Below are 14431 nucleotides of genomic sequence, written 5' to 3' on the forward strand. Positions count from 1 at the left end.
AATTCTGTTTCTTGCATTTAAACAGTTATCGTCAGCCAAAAGTCAGTATTGGTAGTCTGAAATAGCTCTAGGCCACATGTCTGAAAATATAATCATCAAAGCATCAGATTTACTCCTACACATTTTAAAAAAACCCAACAACTTACCTCTTCGTTTATTGTTTAATTTTCTTTGTGTATTTATCTTAGCCAGTGACAGGTCTGATATCTTGCTCAGTAGTTGCCCACAAGTTCCTTCATGGAACACCACAAGTCTTCTTGTCCATCCTCGTTAGCCGGGAAGCAGAAGCCATAATTTCATCTCAGCCACCAATTTTATCGGCCATTAGTGGGGTAAAACAGCTTCTTTATGGCACAGGCAACCTAGGAAAACAGAAAGCGATGGGACCTGCACAATTTTCCCCTGGGGTCTGACTCTCACATTTCAAGAGCAAGCTTCCAGTCTTCACTCATGCAAGTCAAAGGGCACAAAGCTGCTTAGCTCCATTGATTTCGAGAAAGCTATGCCAATGTACACCAGCTGAGGTTCAGGCCCAGTGAGAATATTTGTCTGAATACAGACAGCAAGGGTTATATCACTGCCATTACTATAATAATTATTCTAGTAAATAACCCCTGTTGCTTAATAAAACACAGGTAAAACATATGTCTGATGGTCAGTTGTTTTCTTTGCAGGGATATATTATTTGTTCTTCAATTATTCCAATACAAACATAATTTAGTTGCAATACCATCTGCTTCTGTTTATTTTTAAAACAATTTTGTGTGTATGTATTTTATAGCCCAGAGGAATGAATTATTGGCCTTAAGAGTATTAAAAAGAAAATCAACTAACGGTCTCAGTTCTACACCTATTTTAGTTAATGCCATTTCACGTCAATGGAAACAGGATCCAGACTAATACTTGGACCAAGACCAAAGCAAATCACCCATTCATGTCTTGGTGCACTTTGGTTCCAGCTCAAAGAAGAATAAGTGGCTGCAGCAGCTCCAACCTCAGGGGTGACAAAATCAAGAGGGGAGTGTTATGAGGCAACACGTTTGGATTTTGGACACTGTAGCAGGCTCCAGCAATAGACAAAAAGCCACAATTCTGAAACCATTCTGCAGAGTATGAACAGCTCAATGGACAGCTGCATCTATGGAACAGCCATCTCATGGCATGCTTATTTTGGAAAGATGATGCCTAAGACATCTTAAAGTTTATTTATCATGGTATAGAAAGGAAGGGATGAAAACACCTGTGTAGCACCCTGACTCTCATGTCTAAGAGCTCATTGGAATCTAGGAAGACAGGAATTGCCAAATTGGATTAGAGTGGTGGTCCAAATAGTCCCTTCTCCATATGTGGGACAATACCTCAGATGCTTCAGCGGACAGTGCAAGAAACTTTTGAAATGAACAGTTCTGGAATAATGTGTTCCTAGGGGAAATGTCTTCCTGACCCCTTCAGTTAGTGGTTGGGATGATACTTTCTTTAATTCATGACTTTCTGAGAGAAGATAATCCATGTAAAAGCATATTTAACTTTTTTAATGTATACACCTGAGTAGTGGATTTTGATTTCTTTGTTGGGCTTTCATCTTAGTAATGTAATAACATTTCTGTAGACTTACACTGATGTTGTAACATGGGCTACACTAGTACTGAGCCCAATTCTGTTCCCACTGAGCTTAGTGACAAACTCCTGCTGACTTCTGGAGGGAGAGAATTGGGCCTATTGTCGTGCTATTGTAATCTAGTTTCCCCATGACATACCAGTCATAATATCTTTACCCACATTTTGTTTTCTATTTTAAATGTTTTTAAAACTATTAATTAAAAAACCCAACACCAACACCAAGCAAAGCAAAATGCCAAGGTATTTTAATGGAAACCTCACTGTTCCCAAATCACACCTCAGAGGGAGGTACCATGTAGGTATCTACCAGAGCGGCACATCCAGTCTCAGCACCTGGCTGAGTAGGTGGACTAGACGCTGGAGAAGGGGGCAGAAACCCTTCTTTGCAAATAGTCCTGCTGTACAGGGGCCTTCTTTCTGCAGTTGGTGTGAAAGATGATGGATTTGGTCCTTAGCTTCTGGTTTTTTTCTTCAGGAGAAGAACCAAACTGACACAGGACACTGCTGCATTATGAGATCACATTGTATTAGTTACAAATATGATACCATGTGCATAGCCAAGAGCAATGGCTTTCTTATAATGTCTGAACTAATGTTTCCTGCCAACACAGCTCCTTTTAGCTCATCTTTTTGATGTGTCTATACCAAAGGCCTCTAAGGCAGATGCAGCAGCAGGACGTCTGGTTCTAGGTGAAGTGAACAGTATGCAGTTTATTTTGCAGAGTGCTGCTGGCTATACCCACATCTCATCTTCAGTAACATTCCACAGTAAGTTCTAGAGATAGCAATGTTTTCCTTCCTATTCTTTCACTTCCCTCTTGTCTTGCCTCTGGAAAATGGAAAACTAGGCTCAGGCTGGCCCAAAGAACTACAAGGAAAATTTCTGGGAGCATTCAACACCCTTGCAACCATTTGCAGCTTAGGCACAGATCCCATTGATCTATGTGTCTGAGTTCTGGCTGTCAAGGGACCCTGGGACCAACTTAGAGCCAGTGATTCACTGGTAGGGGACCTGTAGCTCATAAAAAGTGGAGGTAGGAGGCACAGAGTTTAGAGATTCTGGTAGGGACAGTGGATGACCCCAGCTGAACTCTCATGCCTTTTGTGTTTGATTTTAGTTGTTGGATTTATTCATTTATTTGCCAGATTATGAAGCAGTGGGCCAGAATCTGATCTCATTTGGACCCATGTAAATCAATGGAGTTCCTCTGAATTTACTCTGATATAGCATAGATCTGAATCAGTGACTTCCTGGTGGATTAATAATATCCTTGCTCTACAAACACTTTTCCTATCGACAGGCTTCATTAGCTGAGGGTCTGATTCCACTCCCACTGGAGGCAGAAGCAGATCGTGAATGTGTTTGTTAAATGTTCATGATCAGTAAAATGAATTTTTCATTTAAACAGAGGATGCTGGGTGTACAGGTACTGCCTCCAGGCCAGAAAAGATTCAAATGAAACCAGATATTGAAATATAAAAATTGTGTGATTTTTGCTCTCTCTTAAATCAGACATACCAGCATGCAATTGCAGTTCTTGTGAACTCTGTGGATTAAATTTCCTTGCTGTAATGACCACTAGGAATTAGTGAAATGTTAATCTTCCTTCCACCTGCTGTGTGTGTAGTTATACACAACTCTAATCAACCTGGTTCTGAAAGAAAGCAATTTCTGTTTTTATATTGAATTTCTTTGTTGCCTGCTTTAGTTCTTTTTTTGGACTGTAAAACTCCTTACCCTACATTTTAAAGTAGAAATAATAATTCAATTAAAATGTGTAAAGGAAAGTGATGGAGGCTGATAGTAATTGCTTTACAGGAGATACCATAATTGATGCTCTGAGGATTTATTTCAAAGCACAGAAGTCAAATTAGGAAGCTAGCTTTATCTGGATTTGAGTTGCTTTGATGAAGTCACTATGTCTTTATGTGTCTTGGTTTTTAGCTAAACTGTTTTTAATGAGAATGCTAATAATTACGTTAACACTAAATCATTTTATGGAAGCAAGAGGATGAAATGAAAGTTCTGCCTTTCACATAAAGATGTACCACAGATGCATCCACCCTTTTGCTATAAACTCTTTGCAAAGAGCCTAAAACACATTACTAGGGAAAAGAGGAGAATTTATCCATTGTGCTAATAGTGGATACCACACATTACCAAATTCAAAGACCGCTATTTAATATATTAAAGGCAAACTAAGAGGGGCTAAAAAGACTGTGTTTAATGGCATTTTCCCTGCTGGATGTCTTAGCCCTGGTCTACACCAGGACTGTAGGTCGAATTTAGCAGCGTTAAATCGATGTAAACTGCACCCGTCCACACGATGAAGCCCTTTTTTTTGACTTAAAGGGCTCTTAAAATCGATTTCCTTACTCCACCCCAACAAGTGGATTAGCGCTTAAATCGGACTTGCCGGGTCGAATTTGGGGTACTGTGGACACAATTTGACGGTATTGGCCTCCGGGAGCTATCCCAGAGTGCTCCATTGTGACCGCTCTGAACAGCACTCTCAACTCAGATGCACTGGCCAGGTAGACAGGAAAAGAACCGCAAACTTTTGAATCTCATTTCCTGTTTGGCCAGCGTGGCAAGCTGCAGGTGACCATGCAGAGCTCATCAGCAGAGGTGACCATGATGGAGTCCCAGAATCACAAAAGAGCTCCAGCATGGACTGAACGGGAGGTACGGGATCTGATCGCTGTACGGGAAGAGGAATCCGTGCTATCAGAACTCCATTCCAGTTTTCGAAATGCCAAAACCTTTGTCAAAATCTCCCAGGGCATGAAGGACAGAGGCCATAACAGGGACCCGAAGCAGTGCCGCATGAAACTTAAGGAGCTGAGGCATGCCTACCAGAAAACCAGAGAAGCAAACGGCTTCTCTGGGTCAGAGCCCAAACATGCCGCTTCTATGATGAGCTGCACGCCATTTTAGGGGGTTCAGCCACCACTACCCCAGCCGTGTTGTTTGACTCCTTCAATGGAGATGGAGGCAACACGGAAGCAGGTTTTGGGGATGAAGAAGATGATGATGATGATGAGGTTGTAGACAGGTCACAGCAAGCAAGCGGAGAAACCGGTTTTCCCAGCAGCCAGGAACTGTTTCTCACCCTGGACCTGGAGCCAGTACCCCCCGAGCCCACCCAAGGCTGCCTCCTGGACCTGGCAGGCAGAGAAGGGACCTCCGGTGAGTGTACCTTTTAAAATACTATACATGGTTTAAAAGCAAGCATGTGAAAGGATTAATTTGCCCTGGCATTCGCGGCTCTCCTGGATGTACTCCCAAAGCCTTTGCAAAAGGTTTCTGGGGAGGGCAGCCTTATTGCATCCTCCATGGTAGGACACTTTACCACTCCAAGCCAGTAACACGTACTCGGGAATCATTGTACAACAAAGCATTGCAGTGTATGTTTGCTGGCATTCAAACAACATCCGTTCTTTATCTCTCTGTGTTATCCTCAGGAGAGTGAGATATCATTCATGGTCGCCTGGTTGAAATAGGGTGCTTTTCTTCAGGGGACACTCAGAGGTGCCCGTTCCTGCTGGGCTGTTTGCCTGTGGCTGAACAGAAATGTTCCCCGCTGTTAGCCACGGGGTGGGGGGTGGGTTGAGGGGATAGCCACGCGGTGGGGGGAGGCAAAATGCGACCTTGTAACAAAAGCACATGTGCTATGTATGTAATGTTAACAGCAAGGTTTACCCTGAAAGAGTGTAGCCACTGTTTTATAAAATGTGTCTTTTTAAATACCGCTGTCCCTTTTTTTTCTCCACCAGCTGCATGTGTTTCAATGATCAAAGGATCTTCTCCTTCCCAGAGGCTAGTGAAGATTAGAAAGAAAAAAAAACACACTTGTGATGAAATGTTCTCTGAGTTCATGCTGTCCTCCCACACTGACAGAGCACAGACGAATGTGTGGAGGCAAATAATGTCAGAGTGCAGGAAAGCACAAAATGACCGGGAGGAGAGGTGGCGGGCTGAAGAGAGTAAGTGGCGGGCTGAAGAGAGGGCTGAAGCTCAAATGTGGCGGCAGCGTGATGAGAGGAGGCAGGATTCAATGTTGAGGCTGCTGGAGGATCAAACCAGTATGCTCCAGTGTATGGTTGAGCTGCAGCAAAGGCAGCTGGAGCACAGACTGCCGCTACAGCCCCTGTGTAACCAACCGCCCTCCTCCCCAAGTTCCATAGCCTCCACACCCAGACGCCCAAGAACGCGGTAGGGGGGCCTCCGGCCAACCAGCCACTCCACCACAGAGGATTGCCCAAAAAACAGAAGGCTGGCATTCAATAAATTTTAAAGTTGTAAACTTTTAAAGTGCTGTGTGGCATTTTCCTTCCCTCCTCCACCACCCCTCCTGGGCTACCTTGGTAGTCATCCCCCTATTTGTGTGATGAATGAATAAAGAATGCATGAATGTGAAGCAACAATGACTTTATTGCCTCTGCAAGCAATGATTAAAGGGAGGAGGGGAGGGTGGTTAGCTTGCAGGAAAGTAGAGTGAACCAAGGGGCGGGCGGTTTCATCAACGAAAAACAAACAGAACTTTCACACCGTAGCCTGGCCAGTCATGAAACTGGTTTTCAAAGCTTCTCTGATGCGTACCGTGCCCTCCTGTGCTCTTCTAACCGCCCTGGTGTCTGGCTGCGCGTAACCAGCAGCCAGGCGATTTGCCTCAACCTCCCACCCCGCCATAAACGTCTCCCCCTTACTCTCACAGATATTGTGGAGCGCACAGCAAGCAGTAATAACAGTGGGAATACTGGTTTCGCTGAGGTCTAAGCGAGTCAGTAAACTGCACCAGCGCGCCTTTAAACGTCCAAATGCACATTCTACCACCATTCTGCACTTGCTCAGCCTGTAGTTGAACAGCTCCTGACTACTGTCCAGGGTGCCTGTGTACGGCTTCATGAGCCATGGCATTAAGGGGTAGGCTGGGTCCCCAAGGATAACTATAGACTTTTAAACATCCCCAACAGTTATTTTCTGGTCTCGGAATAAAGTCCCTTTCTGCAGCTTTTGAAACAGACCAGAGTTCCTGAAGAGGCGAGCGTCATGTACCTTTCCCGGCCATCCCACGTTGATGTTGGTGAAACGTCCCTTGTGATCCACCAGAGCTTGCAGCACTATTGAAAAGTACCCCTTGCGGTTTATGTACTCGCCGGCTTGGTGTTCCGGTGCTAAGATAGGGATATGGGTTCCGTCTGTGGCCCCACCACAGTTAGGGAATCCCATTGCAGCAAAGCCATCCACTATGACCTGCACATTTCCCAGGGTCACTACCCTTGATATCAGCAGATCTTTGATTGCGTGGGCTACTTGCATCACAGCAGCCCCCACAGTAGATTTGCCCACTCCAAATTGATTCCCAACTGACCGGTAGCTGTCTGGCGTTGCAAGCTTCCACAGGGCTATCGCCACTCGCTTCTCAACTGTGAGGGCTGCTCTCATCTTGGTATTCATGTGCTTCAGGGCAGGGGAAAGCAAGTCACAAAGTTCCATGAAAGTGCCCTTACGCATGCGAAAGTTTCGCAGCCACTGGGAATCGTCCCAGACCTGCAACACTATGCGGTCCCACCATAGCTTGTTTCCAGAGCCCAGAATCGGCATTCCACAGCATGAACCTGCCCCATTAGCACCATGATGCATGCATTGCCAGGGCCCATGCTTTCAGAGAAATCTGTGTCCATGTCCTGATCACTTACGTGACCGCGCTGACGTCGCCTCCTCGCCCGGTATCGCTCTGCCAGGTTCTGGTGCTGCATATACTGCTGGATAATGCGTGTGGTGTTGAATGTGCTCCTAATTGCCAAAGTGAGCTGAGCGGCCTCCATGCTTGCCTTGGTATGGCGTCCACACAGAAAAAAGGCGCGGAACGATTGTCTGCCATTGCTCTGATGGAGGGAGGGGTGACTGATGACATGGCTTACAGGGTTGGCTTACAGGGAATTAAAATCCACAAAGGGGGTGGCTTTACATCAAGGAGTATTTCAGGCAGAACTTCACGGAGGGTTCCAATAAGAAATGGTGCACCTAAGTAATTGCTCTTATTGAAACAAGCAAGTTGGTCTGGCCTCTGATTGATATATGGCTAGATTTACCTCGCTGCACCTTCTCTGTGAGTGACTGCAGTGTGACCTAGAGGAATGAAATCCCTAGACGGGGGAGAGGGGGAAGCAAATGAGTACAAAACAAATCTGGTCTATTTCTTGTTTTGATCCACTCCATCTATCTTTTACATCTTTGGCTGGCAGCAGACGGTGCAGAAGGACTGCAAGCCATCCACATCTCATGGCTGCTCGGCAGAAGATGGTGCAGTAGGACTGCGAGCCATCCTCATCTCTTGCCTGCCTGGCAGAAGATGGTACGGTAGGACTGCTAGCAATCCGTATCGCCTGCCTGCTCACCATAAGATGGTTCAATAGGACTGACTGCAGGACTAAAGAGAATGACCTGGTCAAGTCACTCCAAATTTAGTCCCTGCGCCCATGTCTGCCCAGGCGCTCCTGGCTGATGTGGCCAGGAGCACCTCGGACATGACAATGACAGCTACGAGTCCTACTGTACTGTCTGCTGCCACAAGGCAATGGGTTGCTGCTGCTGTGTAGCAATGCAGTACCACATCTGCCAGCACGCAGGAGACATACGGTGACGGTTACCTGAGCGGGCTCCATGCTTGCCGTGGTATGGCGTCTGCACAGGTAACTCAAGAAAAAAGGCGCGAAACGATTGTCTGCTGCTGCTTTCACGGAGGGAAGGAGGGAACGGGGGCCTGACGATATATACCCAGAACCACCCGCGACGATGTTTTAGCCCCATCAGGCATTGGGATCTCATCCCAGAATTCCAATGGGCAGTGGAGACTGCGGGAACTGTGGGATAGCTACCCACAGTGCAACACTCCGGAAGTCGACGCTTGCCTCGGTACTGTGGAAGCACTCTGCCGAGTTAATGCACTTAATGCACTTAGAGCATTTTCTGTGGGGACACACACACTCGAATATATAAAAATGATTGCTAAAAAACCGATTTCTATAAATTCGACCTAATTTTGTAGTGTAGACATACCCTAATAAGCGTATGGAATTTCCACATGAAACTGAAGGTGAATTGAAGGTTGCAGGCACATAATTGTGTGTGTGTTAGTTTGCAAGAATAGTAGAGTTCCTTTTAAAAATGTATGTTAGAACCTTAGGAAATTCAGAGTTAAGGTAACAAGAAAGCCAAACCTTTGAAAGTATGGGAATTCACATTGCCCCTCCCCCCCAGCAATGCCCTGAAACCACTGGAAAGTCACACTACCTTGCCTTATGACCTGTTTTATGATTCTATACAATACACATTCAAGAATTTTACAACCCTCTGATTAAACAATATACTATCAGATTGTCTGATTCTTTGTGGCTGCCAATTATTAGTGTCATTAGACACAGGAACTAATATTACTCCATGTACAAACCTAATAAGCCCAGAGATGTAGGAAGCACATTATAAAACTAATGTTCTGTGGCGCACATTTTCAATACTCTGCACACAAACAACAGATGGTATGCTGGGATCTGCAGGGAGCCGAGTTAAGGTAGTTGAGCTACCTGAAGTGTGAATTTCCTTGCTTTCAATAGTCTGGGTTTTTTAAGCTTTAGCCTGAAGTCTGAATTTCCTACGTTTCTAATTTTTTTTGGTTTTTAGGTCTAATGTTATTTTTTAAAAGTACCCTCTGAGTTCTCTAATATATTTCTGCAACTTTATTTCACTTTAAAATAAAACAACTTTGTGTGGGGATTTCCTTATTTGCTTTTAAATTGTCCCAAATTGGACTGGAACTTGAAGGAGGCTGGAGGAGGAGGGGGGGATTCCTGATGAATGTGGGAGAGGTACCTCACTAACAAACACTTGTTTTCTGTGGAAACCAGATGTGCACAGGAACAGAGTTCTGTGTGGGTAAATCCAGCAATCCAATGGCAAACCTTTCTGGTCCACAGACCTCCCCGCTTCTCCTCTTTCAGTTTTAGCAGTGTAGTGGACCAAATCCAGAGCCTTTGGAGGGTCTCAGAGGCCTCCCAGATCACTATCCCCTAAGCTACAGCCCTAACCCCATTTGGGCTCTAAATCTCAGATAGGGCATCCTGGAAACGAGGTTTTGTCTCTCTTTTTTCTATTTTCTGTTGGAAAATTAAATGTGTGTGGATACTTAGGGCATCATAATATGTAAAGCCCTTGTCCAAGTCACATCAAATTTTTTAGACAAATTCTACCTAGACCCCAGAAGTAATATATCACTTTGGAGACCACTAATTTCAGAAGGGGATGCTGCAGTTGGACTTATAATGAAAAGTCAGCTGTAACCTTAACTCTGGAGTGGCTACCACCTCTCGATATCACTGCATTCTTCAAATGAAAAATCCATTAGCAAAGCAGAACACTTTTCATTTTTGTTCATTAAACTCTTTAATTAGATAAACATTGTCTCTATGCCGTTTGAGGTTCCATGGGAATATCTTTTAAAGAGGAATCACAAATCTGTCAAAGGAATCACAGAGCTTGTGGATTTAACCAATATTCTAGATTTAAGCAGCTTCAGCAGAGCAACTCATTTAAGTAGTCTTAATAGCATGGGGCCAACTTTGGGCAGGAGAAAGTGCAGGGCTGGCCTTATGAGTGGGCGACATGGGTGACCATTCAGGGTGTCGTGGTCAGGGGGGCACTATAATTGAGAGGCAAGAAGCAGGGTGGGCCTGGGGTGCGAGGCCGCAGAAGGGAGCAGCAGCGGGGAGCAGGGGTGCCAAAATACAAGTTTGCCCAGGGTGCTATTTTCCCTAAGGCTGGCCCTGAGACAGTGGCATCACTACTACCCATAGGAGCAAACATTCATGCTGCAAAAGCCGCAGTAACGTGTTCAGATTTTGGACAACACCAGTTCCACATCCTGCACTCCCTCTTTATATTTCCTCCTTTCTTCCCTCTAACATCTCAGGGCAGATTACTCTTGCCAGATGCCTCAATAAATTCTCTCTGAGGCCGTGCACAAGAGTCACTGGCAGGTCAGGGGCCATATCAGCTAACATATGGATTACCTGTTTGTCTCCTGATGCCATACCTATTCCATGTGTGAGCTCCCATTGTTTTAAATTGGAGCTCCATGCTCATTAAATGACAAATGATCTTCAGTTGCATTTATAAGCTTTGTAGATGATTAAGTCTCATAAACTACGCTTGATCCACATTCAAAACTCCTGCTGAGGTCAGTTGGAGTTTAGCACAGAGGTAAAGAGATCTGATTCTGCCATCCTTACTCAGGCAAAACTCCCATGGAAGGATTGTGAGACTGGGCTCCCAAGACTGAAATGGAAATAGCGCTCCTTCTCAGACAGGTCCCAGGGATGAAATACCTGCTCCATTGAAGTCAATGGAAAAACACTCCCACTGACTTCAGTTGGGCCAGGTTTCATTCTGACACTAGTTTAATTTTCTTGCTTATTCCCTTCACAGTTTTTGAAAAGTGCAAGGCCTTGTCAGAATTCTCTCATTTCCTCTGGTTGGCGTGGGCAATAAGAAACTTGGTGGCACAGCTGCATGCTATTACTCATGCCTGTCACATTGACAGCGTGGCTGCTTCCCCTAACTTCAGAGAGAGCGAGGGGGAGGGGGGGCAGATGACAATCATGGCACAATCATCCAGTTAATTTGTACATTTCATTTTTCAATCTACTTCTGCTTATTGGCAAAATAAACACAAAAGATCATAATGACGCTTCTCCTAATGATACACAATCTCAATTTTTCCCTTTAAGACAATTATTCACTATAGCAAGGAGATTTAAAAGGACTGTATTTGTCTAAATTCACACATCAGTGCTAAAAATAGCTTTTTTTTAAAGGTAATAATTCCTGATCAACCTCTAATAAAAGGGCACGTATAGAATCTAAGGGGTACTTTCTCCCCTCATTTGAAACAAATGGGAGTCATGCAAGGACAATATAAGCTTTAGGTAGGATTCAAAACATTCAATAAACATTGTGGGCAGAGGCCAATCTGAGCTCAGTGCAGAAATGTGAGGGGCCAAATTAGATTTAACGCCATTGATCTCATAGTAGGCAGCCCTGAATTTGGCTTACTGGGCTGTATGGCCATTGATGTGAATGCAAAGTGTGTGGGTTCAGCCCTGCAGGAACAGCATAGACATTGCAGGTCAGACTTGAGAGGCGTGCAGAGGAGTTTGCAATGCCTCTGTCTCCCTCTGTAGCCTGTTTATATAAGCCCCCACATTAAAAAGAACCTTTGAATATTAAAATGCAGTGAAATATCCTCACTTTCAATCTCAGCCTGCCACTGTCACATTGGCAGCATTCTCACCAAAATTCCTGTAGATGGGCCCAAATTACGGGCACATTGTGCGACCAGTAAATCAGAATTGTTTCTTGAGCTACAAATAACCGGATGCTCAAGACAGCTGTATTAAATATGAGGCTATCTAATCCCCCAAAGCAAATTTCTGGGATTCATTTCAGGAGTCTGTCTGTCTATCTGTAACTGTGTCCCAGAATATTTCAATTCTTAGACATGACCACAAAAAACACAGCTATGCAGCCTTTCCTCATTTAACAGACATTTCTTTGCTTTGAAGACCTCCTACATCTGCCATCCTGTAATGAGCTAATGCAAAACCTTTAAGTGAGTTTCCCTAATTGGATTTCAAGCTTCTTCCAAGTTGCTCCCATATATTCCATCTTCTAAAATAACCGCCACATGTTCTGCTTTTCCAATAGTCCTTTAAATTTAGAAAATGCTGATATGGGCTAAATTCTGCTTTCAAAAACTTGTGTGTCAGTCCTGCTGACTTCAGTGGTCTTTATGCACAAGTATCTGAGGACAGAATTTGGCTCTTCATCTGTTAGAAATCCTATGTGGGATTTATAAAAACAGTGTTACAAGAATACTTTATTTCTATAAATATATTTCTATATTTCTATATTTCTGCAAATAGTTAATAGATGAAGTGGCAATAGATGGAGCTCAAGACTATCTAGCATTGTTCATGGATTTGATAGGTGCCATAAAACTTGGTATTGTGAACTGCAAAACCCTGCCTGTGTAACTCTCTGCCCAGAACTCGTAACAGTCTTGTATGTTCTCAGGTTTGTCCCTTGAAACGTACAATGACAACACAGCTCAGTGCAAGCACAGAGTCTGTGGATTTCTAAGAACTTTTTCTCTCTCCTTTCCCTGAAGACTATCAGCTGTGCAAGCTGTAGTTCATTAACAGAAATTAAAATAACTCCTTAATTTCCCAGCTGCTTTCCCTATTATCTATAAGATTTTAGACAATGAATACTATAGTACAAAAAACAATTTGTAAGGATGTCCTTAGGTAATAAAAGCACAAAAAGGGTTACAAATGTAAGGGAAGGGGGAAGCATGAACTTGATTCAAGACCCGCTAGCCTTTAATTCTGAAAGCTTTAGCTTTGCCAGTTGGACAATATCTTTTACTTGCCCTTTAGATGTAAAATATCCTCTTTCACCACATAATTTCTATGAAACACCTGTATATCTGTGGGCACTCCTCAATGCACAGAAACTGCTCTTATTATGATGTATTATTTATATTACAGGCACACTTAGAGGATCAAATCAAGATCCCAAAACTCAATGGGAGTTTTGCCCGAGTAAGAATTAAGACAATATTCCAAGAAATGGCGCCGTGGGGATATAAGGGTGTGGACATCCTTAGCAATACTGCATCACTGTTATATTAGAGAACATAACTATATGCACATTAAGGTTCTCAGTGAGCATGCTCAAATAAATTGGTTAGTCTCTAAGGTGCCACAAGTACTCCTTTTCTTTTAGCTTTACCTTAGAGTCCACAGGAACTTCAGGGAAGAGGCGGTGCCCCCTTCTCTGCAGGCTGGATTTGTTGTGTCTTTTGCTCTTAGTCTTTACACAAAAACAAGAAAGTGAAGATGCCACATGGTCCGAGCTGGTTGCCAGATAATTGTATTTGCTAACTGCATACAAACATGCAAGGCCAAGCCATACACATACTGCTGCTCTGATCAGTTCCTGGCCTCTGCTAAAAGAGAAGATGTTGGGTGCCATTAGAGGGCTCACAACTATTTATACAGAATGGAATGCTTTTCACTGCAGTGAAAATCTTCAGAGAACACATACACTTGCTGGGTTCTCTGCGTTGTCCCTTCAACTAGTACAGGTGCACTAGTCATCAGTTTGTCAATACATTATTCATAGCGATGGATTAGAAGTGAGACACACATGTGGATTTAAATAATCTCACACAAAGAACTGAGATGAAATTTTACATGGAGGTGCCACAGTGCCTTACAAATATATGGACAAAAAAATCCTTCTGTTGAGAATTTATCATCATGTCACCTGGTCCACTTCCTTCCCCCAACTCCACTTCTAAGTAACTGAGGAAACAGTTGTTGACATAACAGTATGTTCAGAAGAAGTCAGGCATTGATTGTCATTCATGTGACAAAGGAGTTTTGACATACCCATATAATAGAGGGACTTCTTGTGCTATAATCACACTGTCATTTCTATTGTATGCAACTTATAGATTCATAGATATTTAGGTCAGAAGGGACCATTATGATCATCTAGTCTGACCTCCTGCACAATGCAGGCCACAGAATTTCACCCACCACTCCTGCAAAAAACCTCACACCTATATCTGTGCTATTGAAGTCCTCAAATTGTAGTTTAAAGACTTCAAGGAGCAGAGAATCCTCCAGCAAGTGACCCATGCCCCATGCTACAGAGGAAGGTGAAAAACCTCCAGGGCCTCTT

The 14431-nt window shown here is 43.8% G+C and overlaps 1 long non-coding RNA gene across 1 annotated transcript in view; it reads right to left on the reverse strand.

The window, feature by feature from the left end:
• The window catches only part of LOC140914103 (uncharacterized), a 33246-nt gene that overhangs the window by 14161 nt on the left and 4654 nt on the right, over positions 1–14431 (reverse strand). Inside the window, exons 2-3 of the long non-coding RNA XR_012159769.2 lie at positions 13475–13555; positions 147–362 (exon numbers count right to left, since the gene is read on the reverse strand). This is a non-coding gene — a long non-coding RNA (uncharacterized LOC140914103). The remainder of the gene's footprint in view (positions 1–146; positions 363–13474; positions 13556–14431) is intronic.

This window comes from Lepidochelys kempii, chromosome 7 (genome assembly GCF_965140285.1).
Source record: "Lepidochelys kempii isolate rLepKem1 chromosome 7, rLepKem1.hap1, whole genome shotgun sequence".
Classification (NCBI taxonomy): Eukaryota; Metazoa; Chordata; order Testudines; family Cheloniidae; genus Lepidochelys; species Lepidochelys kempii.